The 14,894-nt window shown below is 44.8% G+C and overlaps 3 pseudogenes across 1 annotated transcript; 2 read left to right on the top strand and 1 right to left on the bottom strand.

Moving 5' to 3' along the window:
* The first annotated feature begins 357 nt into the window (after positions 1–357).
* Positions 358–8,238, top strand: LOC147442406 (uncharacterized; annotated as a pseudogene).
* A 1,089-nt stretch (positions 8,239–9,327) lies between these two features.
* LOC147442407 (uncharacterized) lies at positions 9,328–11,214 on the top strand (annotated as a pseudogene).
* An 868-nt stretch (positions 11,215–12,082) lies between these two features.
* LOC147442408 (trans-cinnamate 4-monooxygenase-like) lies at positions 12,083–14,312 on the bottom strand (annotated as a pseudogene). The gene is made up of 3 exons (XR_015190290.1): positions 13,242–14,312; positions 12,889–13,019; positions 12,083–12,769 (listed from the first exon to the last, which is right to left on the bottom strand). The product of XR_015190290.1 is annotated as a trans-cinnamate 4-monooxygenase-like (transcript).
* Positions 14,313–14,894: the final 582 nt, after the last annotated feature.

The raw sequence follows: 14,894 nt of genomic DNA on the forward strand, positions 1-14,894 counted from the left end.
AAAAAACCAAAAGACACGCCATGCTGATCAAGTACACACACACACACACACATACACTATTATTGTTGTCAGGTTGCTTGATCTCTCTCACACACACACTCTCACTAACTATTGCTGCCAGTGGTATCATTTGATTATTGATTTTGCATAATGTTTAGTTTATGAGTATTGTTTTATGCATTTCCAGAAAAAAAAAAATCTTGATAGACAACTTGTGTAAATTGCCTTTTGGTTTTAGAGGAGGGTCTCCCAATAGTTGAAATGCATGTTTTCGTTCCTGAGTCTATGAATGCATGTCATTGATTGTTAGGGATATTTGCAGGACAAAATCCAATGAGTCTGAGAGGTGGTCAACGAATGGGTAGGGTTAATGAGGGAGGGTTAGGCAGCCAAGACAGTGTTCCTTCAAGAGAGACTAGTGGGTTGCGTGGTAACAAAAGGATGTTTGAAACCCAATTCAACAAAGACCTAGGGTTTATGCAGTTGCTTCAGGAGGATGGTTGGGAGGGCTCATTGAGTGAGGGTCAGTCAATTGAGAACATAGGATTGAGCCAGCCGTCCATTCCTTTCCAACCGAGTGTTGTTCCGGGTGTTTCCTTCATATGGCCAAGACCCCCACCTGCATCATTTTCCCCGTTGATTCCTAGCCAAGGCTTCATGCCTCCTTGCATGGGGGCTTCTATGACCATGCCCGCATTTAATGTTAGGCCTTCTCTTCTATCCACTACCGCAGCTATTGTTCCATTGCGTCCTCCTGTGACCTTATCTAGTGAGTCGACCAAGGGGGCTAAACACCTTCGTGTGGTGATACCAGTGTGGGACGATACCGCAACATCAATCTTGCTTAAACACTATGAAGATCGATGGTCTCATATGAACAAAGGAAATTTCAGACCGAAAGACTAGGACGAAGCTACATTGCAATTAAACAATGAGGTAACTGGCACCTTCACACCAGAGTAGGTCAGGAAGTGCATAGACACTCTTAGGGGAAAAAAGAAACAACAACCACTGGGGGGGTAAGATCCACATGGGAATAGTTCGAGGTGGTCGACACTTTGTGTTCATCCACTCCACGATGTGTTTGGATTCTGGGAGCCTTTGATAGTGCTAGCTCGCAAAGCACTCATGCAGGGAGTCAGGGCACTCAATATGGAGATGGCTGCAATGATGGAGAGGATGAGGGGGAGGGAGAGATTGGTGGGGAGAAAGGGGGTGAGGGTGAGACTATTGTAGAGGAGACTGCGAGTGTGGCTAGCGCAGTAGATTCGAGGGATGCAACACGGATCCCTCAGGTCCAAGACCTTCATGGAGTTAAAGCGCAAGTGAAAGAGCCCAAACGCACATCGCTAGGATCTATTGCCAAAGTGCTCGGGGAGGGGATGAAAGGGATGGCCCAAACCTAAACCTTCCGAGGGGCATCACCGCCTGCCCCATCCGACTCCGCTTCTTGAAGGCTTGTGGGCTTGGGATACTTCCAAGAATATGGTTGTGGCAAGGAAGCTCTATGCTATTTTCACCAGATGCTAAGGGAAGGTCTATCTCTAGATGCACTTACCTATTGGGCAAGGCATTTCTGACAGAGCTATGAGAGCAATCAAGATGATGCCATCATACGATTATCCTCCAATTTAGTCAGCTCTTTCAAGTGCGTGTCGAAGATAGGGAAATGCAGCCTTTGAGTGTGCAAAAGAGGTAGAGAAATGTGATGTTGCAGAATGTGTTAATGAGTAAAGTAAAATTTATACAGTTGCTGGCATGCAGGAGCAACTTGTAAGTCACGAGCTCTTTGAAAAAAAATTGTAATGTTTGCAATTATATATGGTTATGATTATTGTTTGGACAGTTATTGTTTTCCTTATGGTTATGGTTATTGTCATTGTCATTGTATAAACATGGTTATTTCTCCTATTCTTGTATAGACATAGTTATGGTTAAGGTTTTGTTTATGGTTATGTTTAACTTTCTGGTTATGCTTATGGTTATTGTTAATTTTGTTTCTGGTTATGATCAAAGTGGTTATATTGGTCGTTTATGGTTTTAAGTTATGGTTATGCTTTTAAGTTATGGTTATGGCTCGTTATGGTCATAGGCCTTAAATCTCATGTGAGATCCTACATGGATAGCATGTAGGAGGTGTATACATGATTTTTTTTTTTTGAAAAGTTTATGTAAAAACGAAGGGAACTCTGCCGAAATTTTTGCGGGAGCACAGTTGATTTTGGTGTTGCTCGCTTTCTTGGGCAAAGGGCAGGAAGTCTGGCTGTGGTGGCTGTGTCCATCTTTTCACTGGGCACAGGCCAGGCTACCTGCCCTCTGCCCAAGAGAAAAAAATTATGTTATGGTCGTCGATATATGCATCTATATATCCATCCATATCTGCGTTGCTATCTGCATCTATAACTGCATCCATATCTGCGTCGCTATCTGCGTCTATAACTGCGTCCATATCTGCATCGCATACAAAGCCTTTCCACGCAGATATCGACGCAAATAGCGACAGTTTTACAGGGACGCAGATATCGACGCAAATATCGATGGTGTGCGTCGATATCTGCGTCGATGACACCTTTTTCTGTTGTAGTGTAAATAGAGAAAAATGACAAATTTTTAACATCACAATGAGTCTAAAATGCCCAAAATCCTCGAAAACAATTGGCTATATCCCTCATTCGAACACCCAGAGAGGTCGGTATGGCCAAAAAACGCCTCTAAAGGGTCCCTATCGCTCTCCTCGCACCCTGCCGGTCTCCTCGCACCGTATGGGATAGTGCCTTCATATGCCTTTTGGGGCCATACCGACCTCTTCGGGTGTCCAAACGAGGCATATAGCTAGTCATTTTCTAGGTTGTTAGGCATTTTGGACTCATCTATGATATCAAAATCTTCATTTTTTGTAGCTTTTAAAAGTTACAATTATTACATATTATGAAATAGAATTGAGTAATTTTATGACTATGCTTGGGTCCAATATGCTTAATAGATTTGCATATAAAAAGAGATCTACATGGAGCAGGAAAGGTGAAGCTGTGAATGCAAATAACCCACACGACACAAGGATTAGGGTAATGAGATTCTAAAACTACCCCTATCCTGTTGTGCAAGCAAGGCATAGTGTGGCGCCAAATTGGTGTTCCGAAAATAACCCACACAACATAAGGGTTGGGGTAGTGAGATTCTAAAACCACCCCCTATCATGTAATGTAAGCACGGCATAGTGTGGCACCAAATAGGCTTTTTGCTAATATCTTGTACGTATGAGAAAAACCATAGGAAACCAAATATTTAAAAAGGACACTCAACTTTTTTTTTGCATGGTGTGTGCATTTAGCCAAAACGATGCGATGAGGGGGGCAGTGACAAGCTCTATGAACCCCTTTTCACGTGGTGTGGGCAGGAGCTAAAATGACACAATAGGGCGAGTGACAAAGTCTCCGAGCGCTTTTGTGCATGATTGAGAAAAACCTTAGGAATCCAATTAACAAGGTAATTCAAGGTTCTTATGTGTGTGGCCACAAAGCTAGAACAACGCGATAGGAGGGTGACAAGCTCACTCATGACAAGTGCAGTGCAGGAAAGAGTTGGAATGGTGCGATAGGGGGAAGAGGAGTGAAAAAGTCATTGAGTCTTTTGCGCACGATGTGGGTACACTACTAAAACAGGGTGAGAGAGAGCCTAGAGCGGGTGGATCAATCAAGCCACAATCGCACGGTGTGGACATCGATCCGAAACAATGTGAGAAAGGAGGTCTTCAAGTGTGGTCCCATGTTGATGTAGATATTATGTATGCACTTGATGAGTGCAAGCCCTTGATGCGGTGCTTAGAAGTAGAGGGTAAGTAAAAATTAAACATTAAAAAAATAAGGATTAGTCATTAATAGGTGTCATCATTACTATTGAAAATTAATATCTCGTATCTTCTAGCTTAATATTGTACAATATTAAATAGAAAAGAGCACTTGTACATCAGGCCCAGAATATGATGTTATCCATTAAAAAAGACAAGAACGCCAGCAAGTATAGGCAATTTAGCCAAATGAAACTGACATTTACAGCACAAAAGCTCAAGCTAGAGGAGACAAGACTCCCATACGTTTGTATATGTGTCAAGTGAGTATTCACCTATTTCTTAATCCATGGATTACCAAACATCCCTTTTTTAGACGTGTTTGTCCCTAATGGTACATAAAAGCCAGTGAATTCTCTACACAAAACATATTGGTGTTAAAACATGTTAGAGGCTACATTGCATAATCAGTGGTGCAAATGTTTCAATGAAATTTAAGCAATAATTACGGAGTTATTTTGCTACCAAATTAAGGTTTTTGTTGCACATCTGTTGACAAGGAGCTTTCTCAAACTAGGTTCCATGATCAACTGATGGATTTGCATTCTACAACCGAGTGCTTCAGAATCAAATCGCATTATTTTTCAGAATGTCAGCATGCAATCGTGCGGCGATGGACGTTACCTCAGCATGGGGAATGTCAGAACGCACGGATGCCTTGCATCCAACCTAACAATAAGAAAGTACACTGCTGATGGTTATTCTGTTGCCAACACCACCTTAGCTCTTGGAATCGCTTCCCGTATTGACAACTTAGCTTGCATAAAATATTATGGCCCCTCTCCGGCCAACGACCATGACGGACGGTTCCCATGTAATGCTACTCCCAAGACTGGCTACCAGCCTCTCCCGATCGCCAGCTCAGTCGCAAGCATCAATGGGAATGGTCCCTTATTCTAAACCTTCCGATGGGTGTCCGGTTTTCTGTGGGTATAGAAATAAGCTCCCTGCTTTTGCTCCAATCAGTGCTGGGAGTCATGATTAGATGAACAACTCTTCTGCCGCGGACTTGCCTTCTGCTCCGCCATCTGCCCCATCTAACTCCGATCCTCCCATCTCTCAGAAAAAGCTCCGATGGGCTGCAAATACGTTGACGTGGCATGCACTTTCTAGCTGGCCGCTCACCGAGAAGAGTTAGGCATCCCCCACTTCAACGAGCCATGCCATATTTGGCTGGCCAATCAAAAGCAAGAGGTCGCAACGGCTCCCCATCCCCTTGTCGGCATCTGCCTGCATGCAAGTGCAAAAGCCTTCATATTCAGCGCTTCTGTTTTGGTTCTACACACACGGCTGCAGGAGTTCGTTTCCGCAGCTTCACAAGCTCGCGATATTTAGCTAATCGAGGTATTCCATTTGACTCTCCTCCCCCCCCCCCCCCCCCCAAAAAAAAAAAAAAAAAAAAAAACCCAACAGATACGCCATGCTGATCAAGTACACACACACACACACACTAATATTGTTGTCAGGCTGCTTGATCTCACACACATACTCACTAACTATTGCTGCGAGTGGTATCATTTGATTATTGCTTTTGCATAATGTTTAGTTTATGAGTACTGTTTTATGCATTTCCAGAAAAAAAAAATCTTGATAGACAACTTGTGTAAATTGCCTTTTGGTTTTAGAGGAGGGTCTCCCAATAGTTGAAATGCATGTTTTCCTTCCTGAGTCTATGAATGCATGTCATTGATTGTTAGGGATATTTGCAGGCCAAAATCCAATGAGTCTGAGAGGTGGTCAACGAATGGCTAGGGTTAATGAGGGAGGGGTAGGCAGCCAAGAGAGTGTTCCTTCAAGAGAGACTAGTGGGTTGGGTGGTAACAAAAGGATGTTTGAAACCCAATTCAACAAAGACCTAGGGTTTATGCAGTTGCTTCAGGAGGATGGTTGGAGGGGCTCATTGAGTGAGGGTCAGTCGATTGAGAACATAGGATTGAGCCAGCCGTCCATCCCTTTCCAACCAAGTGTTGTTCCGAGTGTTTCCTTCATACGGCCAAGACCCCCACCTGCATCATTTTCCCCGTTGATTCCCAGCCAAGGCTTCAGGCCTCCTCGCATGGGGGCTTCTATGACCATGCCCGCATTGAATGTTAGGCCTTCTCTTCTCTCCACTACCCCAGCTATTGTTCCATTGCGTCCTCTTATGACCTCATCTAGTGAGTCGACCAAGGGGGCTAAATGCGCTCGTGTGGCGATACTGGTGTGGGACGAGACCGCAACATTGACCTTGCTTAAACACTACGAACATCGATGGTCTCATGTGAACAAAGGCAATTTTAGACCGAAAAAATAGGACAAAGCTACATTGCAATTAAACAATGAGGTTACTGGCACCTTGACACCAGAGTAGGTGAGGAACCGCATAGACACTGCTCGAGGAGAAAAGAAACAACAACAACTGGGGGGGTAAGATCCACATGGGAATAGTTCGATGTGGTCGACACTTTGTGGTCATCCACTCCACGATGTGTTGGGATTTTGGGAGCCTTTCATAGTGCTAGCTCGCAAAGCACTCATGCACTGAGTCAGGCCACTCAACATGGAGATGGCTGCAATGATGGAGAGGATGAGGGGGATGGAGAGATTGGTGGGGAAATAGGGGGTGAGGTTGGAGGCGAGGGTACGGTGAGACTATTGTAGAGGAGACTGCGAGTGTGGCTGGTGCATTAGATTCGAGGGATGCAACACGAATCCCTCACTTCCAAGACCTTCATGGAGCTAAAGCGCAAAAAGTGAAAGAGCCCAAACGCATATCGCTAGGATCTATTGCCAAAGTTCTCGGGGAGGGGATGAAAGGGATGGCCCAAACAATGAAAGACTGCGAGAAGGAGCGGGCTGCCCAAGAGGAAAGATTGTTCAAGCTCAGGATGGATGAGAAGGCTCGACGAATGAAGATGTACATAAAATTTCAAATGGACCTCGCGAAGATTGTCACCAAACCCAAGGTACTTTACTAATCGCCATAAAATTGTTTTGAGGGAGGGAGCCAGGGAGGGAGGAATAATATGGAATCAGAATTTTTCTTTTTCTTGGTATTATTCTTTAATGCGTTATTTTGTTTCTTGCAAATGTAGGATGGATGATATTGATGCAGCTGAACTAATTCTTTTGTTGTTGCTAAATCCACATCTTGTTTCCCCTAGTGAGGAAGACCCAGGACAGGATCGTAGGAGGCATAAAATGCAGTGTATGTATTTTTGTTTGATTGGTTGTGTAGTCTGTTGCATTGCATCCATGTTTGGTTTGATAGAGGAGGGTCCGATTGGGATGGAGCTAGTACGGATATGGTGGTGCTTCCCTAGGCAGGTGACATTTTGGAATGTCATCCACTCAGCTATTTGGACATCACGACGAGTAAATTGTCAAGCTGTTCTTAGGAAGTATTATAGGATGTCTTACGAGGCATTTCTTGAGTTGAAAGAATTGATCCTGCCTCATCTCCCGTGTCCTGCTGTGCATGGATGGTCTAGGGTGCCCATCCAAGCTGAGCAAGCACTTGGTTGTGTGCTATGGAGACTTGCACATGGCCATTCCGCAAGAACATTATGGCAATTATTTGGGATGGGAGATTCTACCATTAGAAATTGCACCAACCTTATCATTAAAGCACTCAGCACTCAGGAGATGATTGTCCGGACCCACTTAGAGACACCTTCGGGATGGCGATTAGCAAAGATCATAGAGAATTTTCACCACATTATGGACCTACCGAACATGTGTGGTGCAGTTGATGCCACTCACATAAAGCTTGCATGCAAGCCTCCGGGTGACTTTTTCCCTGCAGAGTATGTTAGTCGCCATGGATTACACAACATTCTTCTTCAGGGCATTGTTGACTCTAGAAAAATATTTTGGAATGTGGTTTGTAGTGCACCAAGAGGCACACATGAGTCCACAATCTTCAAGGGTCTACAATATATGCTCAAATGAAGCGGAATGAGGTTTTGAATACGCCTCTTCTAGAAGTGAGCGGCTTGAGAGTGAGGCCGTATATTGTGGGAGATTCAACGTATAAGCCAACAAGTTTTCTTCGCAAAGCTTATAAATCCAAAGGTGGGAAAGACCTGCTACAAAAGAATGTTTTTGAAAGACATATTGCGAAGGGGAGGGTTACGGTTGAGAATTCATTTAGTATATTGAAAAACCGATGGAGTATTCTCCGCGACCTCAATGTAAATCTTCCCTTTGCTCTCTTGGTTATTAGCGCTTACTGCGTATTGCCCAATATTGTGCAATTGAAGGGTGAACCAGAGCCTTTGGAGCAAATCGACCCACACCCCAATGCGGAGGAGGCCTTGAGGTGGCGTGCGATGACGCGTCAGCGTACAGCAGGCCTAAGAATGCGCACGACACTATATATGGATTTCAATAGGCGAATCGCACAAAATTGAGAGTGTGAATCTTAATGCGTGCATTGATTGGACGAATCAAACTGACTTTTTGTTTTGTGTGTTATGCAAGAATAGCTAGATTTGATGATACGTTTTTTTATTTTTGCATTGTTGCATGTTTCTACGTATGCATACTGTATCATTTGCTTGTTTCATATGCTTGTTTTGCGTGTTTTATGGCCTCATGTGTTTCACTATTTGATTGACCTATGTTTGCATGCCATTAAAAAAAAAAAAAGCATTCTATCCTTGAAAGGCATGGGAAACCTTCGAGGAGAACGCGTGCATGGCATGTGGAGGGGCTGGGTTCGAATCCCAGGTGACTTTGACAGAGTGGATCTCCCCCCGTAGCATGCATCTATGCAACTACAAGAAAAAAAAAACTCAATAAATAATTTCTAGGGAGACCTGGGGCTTATTGTCGCCATCTGGCCACTATCCATGTACTCAAAGCTCCCGACGGCCTGACGACCGGCCAGCAATTGGGCGCCGACCGGCTATCATGTGCTCAATATCGTTGGCCAGTCAGAGTATATTCTTGGAATAAATAAGCCATCGCACGGCGGCCATCCGGCGTCATGTGCTAAAGTATATCCCAAGACTGGCTCCCAGCCGCCGCCGGTCGCCAGCTTAGTCGCAAGCATCACTAGGAATGGTCCCTCATTCTAAACCTTCCGAGGGGCGTCGCCGTCTGCCCCATCCAACTCCGCTTCTTGAAGGCTTGTGGGCTTGGGATACTTCCAAGAATATGGTTGAAGCAAGGAAGATCTATGCTATTTTCACCAGATGCTAAGGGAAGGCCTATCTCTAGATGCACTCACCTATTGGGCAAGGCATTTCTGACAGAGCTATGAGAGAAATCAAGACAATGCCATCATAAGATTATCCTCTAATTTAGTCAGGTCTTTCAAGTGCTTGTCGAAGATAGGGAAATGCGGTCTTTGAGTGTGCAAAAGAGGTAGAGAAATGTGATGTTGCAGAATGTGTTAATTAATGTGAGTCGACCAAGGGGGATAAACGCCTTCGTGTGGCGATACCAGTGTGGGACGAGACCGCAACATCGACCTTGCTTAAACACTATGAAGATCAATGGTCTCTATCAACAAAGGCAATTTGAGACCGAAAGACTAGGATTAAGCTACATTGCAATTAAACAATGAGGTTACGGGCACCTTCACACTAGAGTAGGTAAGGAACCGCATAGACACTCTTAGGGGAAATAAAAAACAACAACCACTGGGGGGGTAAGATCCACATGGGAATAGTTCGACGTGGTCGCCACTCTGTGGTCATCCACTCCATGATGTGTTGGGATTCTGGGAGCCTTTGATAGTGCTAGCTGGCAAAGCACTCATGCAGGGAGTCAGGGCACTCAACATGGAGATGGCTCCAATGATGGAGAGGATAAGGGGGAGGGAGAGATTGGTGGGGAGACAGGGGGTGAGGGTGGAGGTGAGGGTGAGAGTATTGTAGAGGAGACTGCGAGTGTGGCTGGCGTAGCAAATTCGAGGGATGCAACACGGATCCCTCAGATCCAAGACCTTCATGGAGTTAAAGCGCAAAAAGTGAACGAGCCCAAACACACATCGCTAGGATCTATTGCCAAAGTGCTCGGGGAGGGGATGAAAGGGATGACCCAAACAATGAAAGACTGCGAGAAGGAGCGGGCTGCCCAAGAGCAAAGATTGTTGAAGCTCAGGATGGATGAGAAGGCTCGACAAATGGAGATGTACATAAAATTTCAACTAGACCTCGCAAAGATTGTCACCAAACCCAAGGTACTTTACTAATCGCCATAACATTGTTTTGAGGGAGGGAGCGAGGGAGGGAGGAATTAAATGGAATCAGAAATTTTCTTGGTATTATTCTTTAATGCGTTATTTTGTTTTTTGGAAATGTAGGATGAATGATATCGATGCAGCTGAGCTACTTCTTTTGTTGTTGCTAAATCCGCATCTTGTTTCCCCTAGTGAGGAAGACCTAGGACAGGATCGTAGGAGGCATAAAATGCAGTGTATGTATTTTTGTTTGATTGGTTGTGTAGTCTGTTGCATTGCATCCATGTTTGGTTTGATAGAGGAGGGTTTGATTGGGATGGAGCTAGTACGGATATGGTGGTGCTTCCCTAGGCAGGTGACATTTTGGAATGTCATCCACTCAGCTATTTGGACATCACGACGAGTAAATTGTCAAGCTATTTTTAGGACGTATTATAGGATGTGTTACGAGGCATTTCATGAGCTGAAAGAATTGATCCTACCTCATCTCCCGTGTCCTGATGTGCATGGATGGTCTAGGGTGCCCATCCAAGCTGATCAAGCACTTGGTTGCGTGCTATGGAGAGTTGCACATGGCCATTCCGCAAGAACATTATGTCAATTATTTGGGATAGGAGATTCTACCATTAGAAAGTGCACCAACCTTATCATTAGAGCACTTAGCACTCTGGAGATGCTTGTCCGGACCCACTTAGAGACGCCTTCGGGATGGTGATTAGCAAAGATCATAGAAGATTTTCACCACATTACAGACCTACCGAATATGTGTGGTGCAGTTGATGCCACTCACATAAAGCTTGAATGCAAGCCTCATGGTGACTTTTTCCATGCACAGTATGTTAGTCGCCATGGATTACACAACATTCTTCTTCAGGGCATCGTTGACTCTAGAAAAATATTTTGGAATGTGGATTGTAGTGCACCAAGAGGCACACACGACTCCACAATCTTCAAGGGGTCTACAATATATGCTCAAATGAAGCGGAACGAGGTTTTGAATACGCCTCTTCTAGAAGTGAGCGCCTTGAGAGTGAGGCCGTATATTGTGGGAGATTCAGCGTATAAGCCAATGAGTTTTCTTCTCAAAGATTATAAATCCAAAGGTGGGCAAGACCTGCCACAAAAGAATTTTTTTGATAGACATATTGCGAAGGGTAGGGTTAAGGTTGAGAATGCATTTAGTATATTGAAAAATTGATGGCGCATTCTCCGCGACCTCAATGTAAATCTTCCCTTTGCTCTCTTGGTTATTAGCGCTTACTGCGTATTGCACAATTTTGTGCAATTGAAGGGTGAACCAGAGCCTTTGGAGCAAATCAACCCACACCCCAATGCGAAGGAGGCCTTGAGGTGGCGTGCGATGACGCGTCAACGTACAGCAGGCCTAAGAATGCGCACGACACTATATATGGATTTCAATAGGCGAATCGCACAAAATTGAGAGTGTGAATCTTAATGTGTGCATTGATTGGACGAATCAAACTGACTTGTTTTTTTGTGTGTTTTACAAGAATAGCTAGATTTAACGGTACGTTTTTTTATTTTTGCATTGTTGCATGTTTCTACGTGTGCATGTTTGCTTGTTTCATATGCTTGTTTTGCGTGTTTTATGGCCTCATGTGTTTCACTGTTTGATTGACGTATGTTTGCATGCCATTAAAGAAAAAAAAGCATTCTATCCTTGAAAGGCTTGGAAAACTTTCCAGGAGAACGTGTGCATGGCATGTGGAGGGGCAGGGTTCGAATCCCAGGTGACTTTGACGGAGTTGTAGAATGTGTTAATGAGTAAAGTAAAATTTATACAGCTGCAGGCATGCAGGAGCAGCTTGTAAGTCACGAGCGCTTTGAAAAAAAAAATTGTAATGTTTGCATTGATTGTAGGATATACGTATGGGAACAGGCTCGAATTAATTGTGTCTGAAAGCTCAATGACAAGGTTTAGCCGATGACAGTGGATTGGACGTTGTGATTATTGAGAAATGAATGTCAAAATAGAATTGCACGTGAATTCTCTACACAAAACATATTGGTGTTAAAACATGTTGGAGGCTACATTGCATAATCAATGGTGCAAATGTTTTAATGAAATTCAAGCTGTAATTATGGAGTTATTTAGCTACAAAATTCAGGCACTTGTTGACAAGGAGCTTTCTCAAACGATCAAGTGATGGGTTTGCATACTACGACCGAGTGCTTAGCAATGTGCAAGCTAAATTGCCCTCCTTTGCCCGTTATATCCACCTTGCTTTGCCCCGGGGGAGGAAGGAGCTCAAACGACTGTACAAGGCGCCCAAGCACAAGGGAAACGATAGGAATTGCTAGAATAATTCCCGGGCAGCTTCTTCTCCCAACTCCAAACGGCAAAAATCTAAAGTCATTCCCATTGGCTTCGATCTTCTCGGCCCCAAGAAATCGCTCTGGATTGAACACCTCTGGCTTCTCCCACCATTCTGGATTGTTGGCCAGATACCATGCATTCACCAGGATCTTGCTCTCTGCTGGGATGTCGTACCCTCCAAGCTTTGCCTGATGCAAGTTCATATGTGGCACGAGTAGAGGGATTTCCATGTGCAAGCGCATTGTTTCCTTCACCACAGCATGCAAAAATGGCAACCGTGGCACGTCGGGTTCGGTGAGGGGTACCCCTTTGCCTAGTACTGTGTTCAACTCATCGCGGACCTTGATCTGGATGTCTGGTTTGTTGACGAGCTCCGCCAAGCCCCATTCCATGGACCACAAGGTAGTCTGAATGGCTGCACGAGGCATACAACAGAGAAAGATGTCATGCCAGCTCAACCGAATTCAGTAAGAAAGTACATGACCACATCTGAATCTTTCGACACAAGTTTTGCATTACATGTTAATTAATTACCTGCGACGTTGATGCTTTCGACAATGTACAGAACGTTATCTTCAGTAATCTCTCCATTCTTTTGAGCATCGAGCATGTGGTCAATGGCACACTTCTCGTCATGCGAAGGAGGATTGACTCTGATGAGCTTTCTGCACAGAGAAAGTGGACATCAGGTGAAATTCACAATATCCCTGGCAAAATAACCATGGCTTCCATGCAGATGAAGACATATTATAAGAGAGCTCTATAAGCAGCTGGGAGCTCTAGGTTTACAAGATTTTGACACTCTACAGAGCAATATGTTATATGTTGACAATTAGGAAGTACAATCAAAACACAATTGTAGCAACAGAATTATCTTCGATGCTTACTTGTGCTCTTCTACAAAGTGCTTGTTGAAGAGGCGGAGGCGCTCATCCTTCACTTTCTGACAAAGCTCGAGATACTTGCGAAGGAAGGGCCGAATAATTGGGAGGAAATCGCCATAGTTGTACTCAAAGCTCTGAGCAAGCCTGCTTCTCTCACCATTCAGCCTTTTGAGCTCAACAAAGAGGGGGTCATCCATCTCTCAAATCTGCGGTTGAACATCATGCGGTACATGTTGTTGTACATGAGCATTTGCAAGCGCTGCCGCACGACAACTCCTGTTGTGGCTGCTCCAGGCTTGGTCTTGAGATCCTGAATTGCAGAATTGATCTCCTCCTCCCAGTGCACTCTAGATTGTTGCACCACTTTGTTTGTGAAGAAAGGCACTGTCATAATGCGTCGCATTTTTTGCCAGTGATCTCCATAGACTGTGAAAACCATGTCTTCACCCTTGCCAGTGAAAATGTCGAATACAACATTGCGCGTGCGAGAACCAAATTCGACACCTTGTGTGTGTAAAACCTCCTTGGCGAGCTCAGGGGAGGAAACTACTACAAGATTGTGTTGTCCCATTCTAAGCAGGAAGATCTCGCCGTATTTCTTTGCCAGCTGCGACAGATTTTCATGGTTGAGGTCATCTCCGACTTGAAGCCAGTTACCAAAGATGGGGACAGCAACAGGACCTGGAGGGAGGCGAAGCTTGGCCTTGAAGAGGTGCAGGGAGATGGCGAGGGTGATGAGGGAGAGGGCGAGCAGGGAGAAGAGGATGGTCTCGAGTGAATTGGGCAAAGGGAAGGGCAAGCTGAGAGGCAGCAGGTTCGTCGACGCCATAGCTAGCAAAACATGTGTGTGTGTGTGTGTGTGTGTGTGTGTGTGTGTGTGTGTGTGTGTGTGTGTGGCGTTTAGGGTTTTTTCTATGGAGGCGATCAGCGATTGAGCGTCTGTGCAACCACTGCGATGTGAAGGGAAGTACGTAGAATTGCAGATCTGATGCGAGGTATTTGTAGTCTGTGTTGATTCTTGAATGATGGAGAGTTTCCTGCTGACCAGACTTCGGCGGCTGCACGTTTCTTGCACCGCTGCACCGCGGCGTCATAAGTTGACGTCATGCTGGTGTGGAATCGAAGAGGCTCCCCCATACGTCTTGGCCCAATGGCCATGCGAAGCTGCCTCTGAGAGAGCCTGCGGCTCCATAAGGAAATTGTTTGTTTTAGCTAGACGAATGCAACACGCGTCCTACGGACGGAAAAGGGCCTCACTCTCTCTCTCTCGAAGCGAAAAGCTCCTGCCAGGTGTCAAACATATAAAGCTCCCTATTTTTAGGGTGTTCAACATCCTTTAGTATATAGTAAGGTGTGAGCACCATGGTTTTCCAGGGGTAACCATGGAAATGCAGAGGACACAGGGAAAGGCAAGGAATATAGGAAAACTAGCTGGGACATTGTCCAAGGAACACTGTGAAGGTAGGAAAATTATTAGGGCCTCCAATTCTGGATAAGGTGGACGACGGACAAATAATATGAATGTTTAGAAGGGCTCTTCTTGAATCTTGGCGAAAAAAATTGGCACCCCTTTTTCCTGCAAGCAAACAAAGCATCTGCGCGCTTCCATTCGAGCTCGAGGCCAACGTTGCATGCGCATGCAGAGGGCGTACAGTG

Source organism: Adiantum capillus-veneris, chromosome 14, assembly GCF_014529385.1.
Source record: "Adiantum capillus-veneris isolate H3 chromosome 14, ASM1452938v2, whole genome shotgun sequence".
NCBI lineage: Eukaryota > Viridiplantae > Streptophyta > Polypodiopsida > Polypodiales > Pteridaceae > Adiantum > Adiantum capillus-veneris.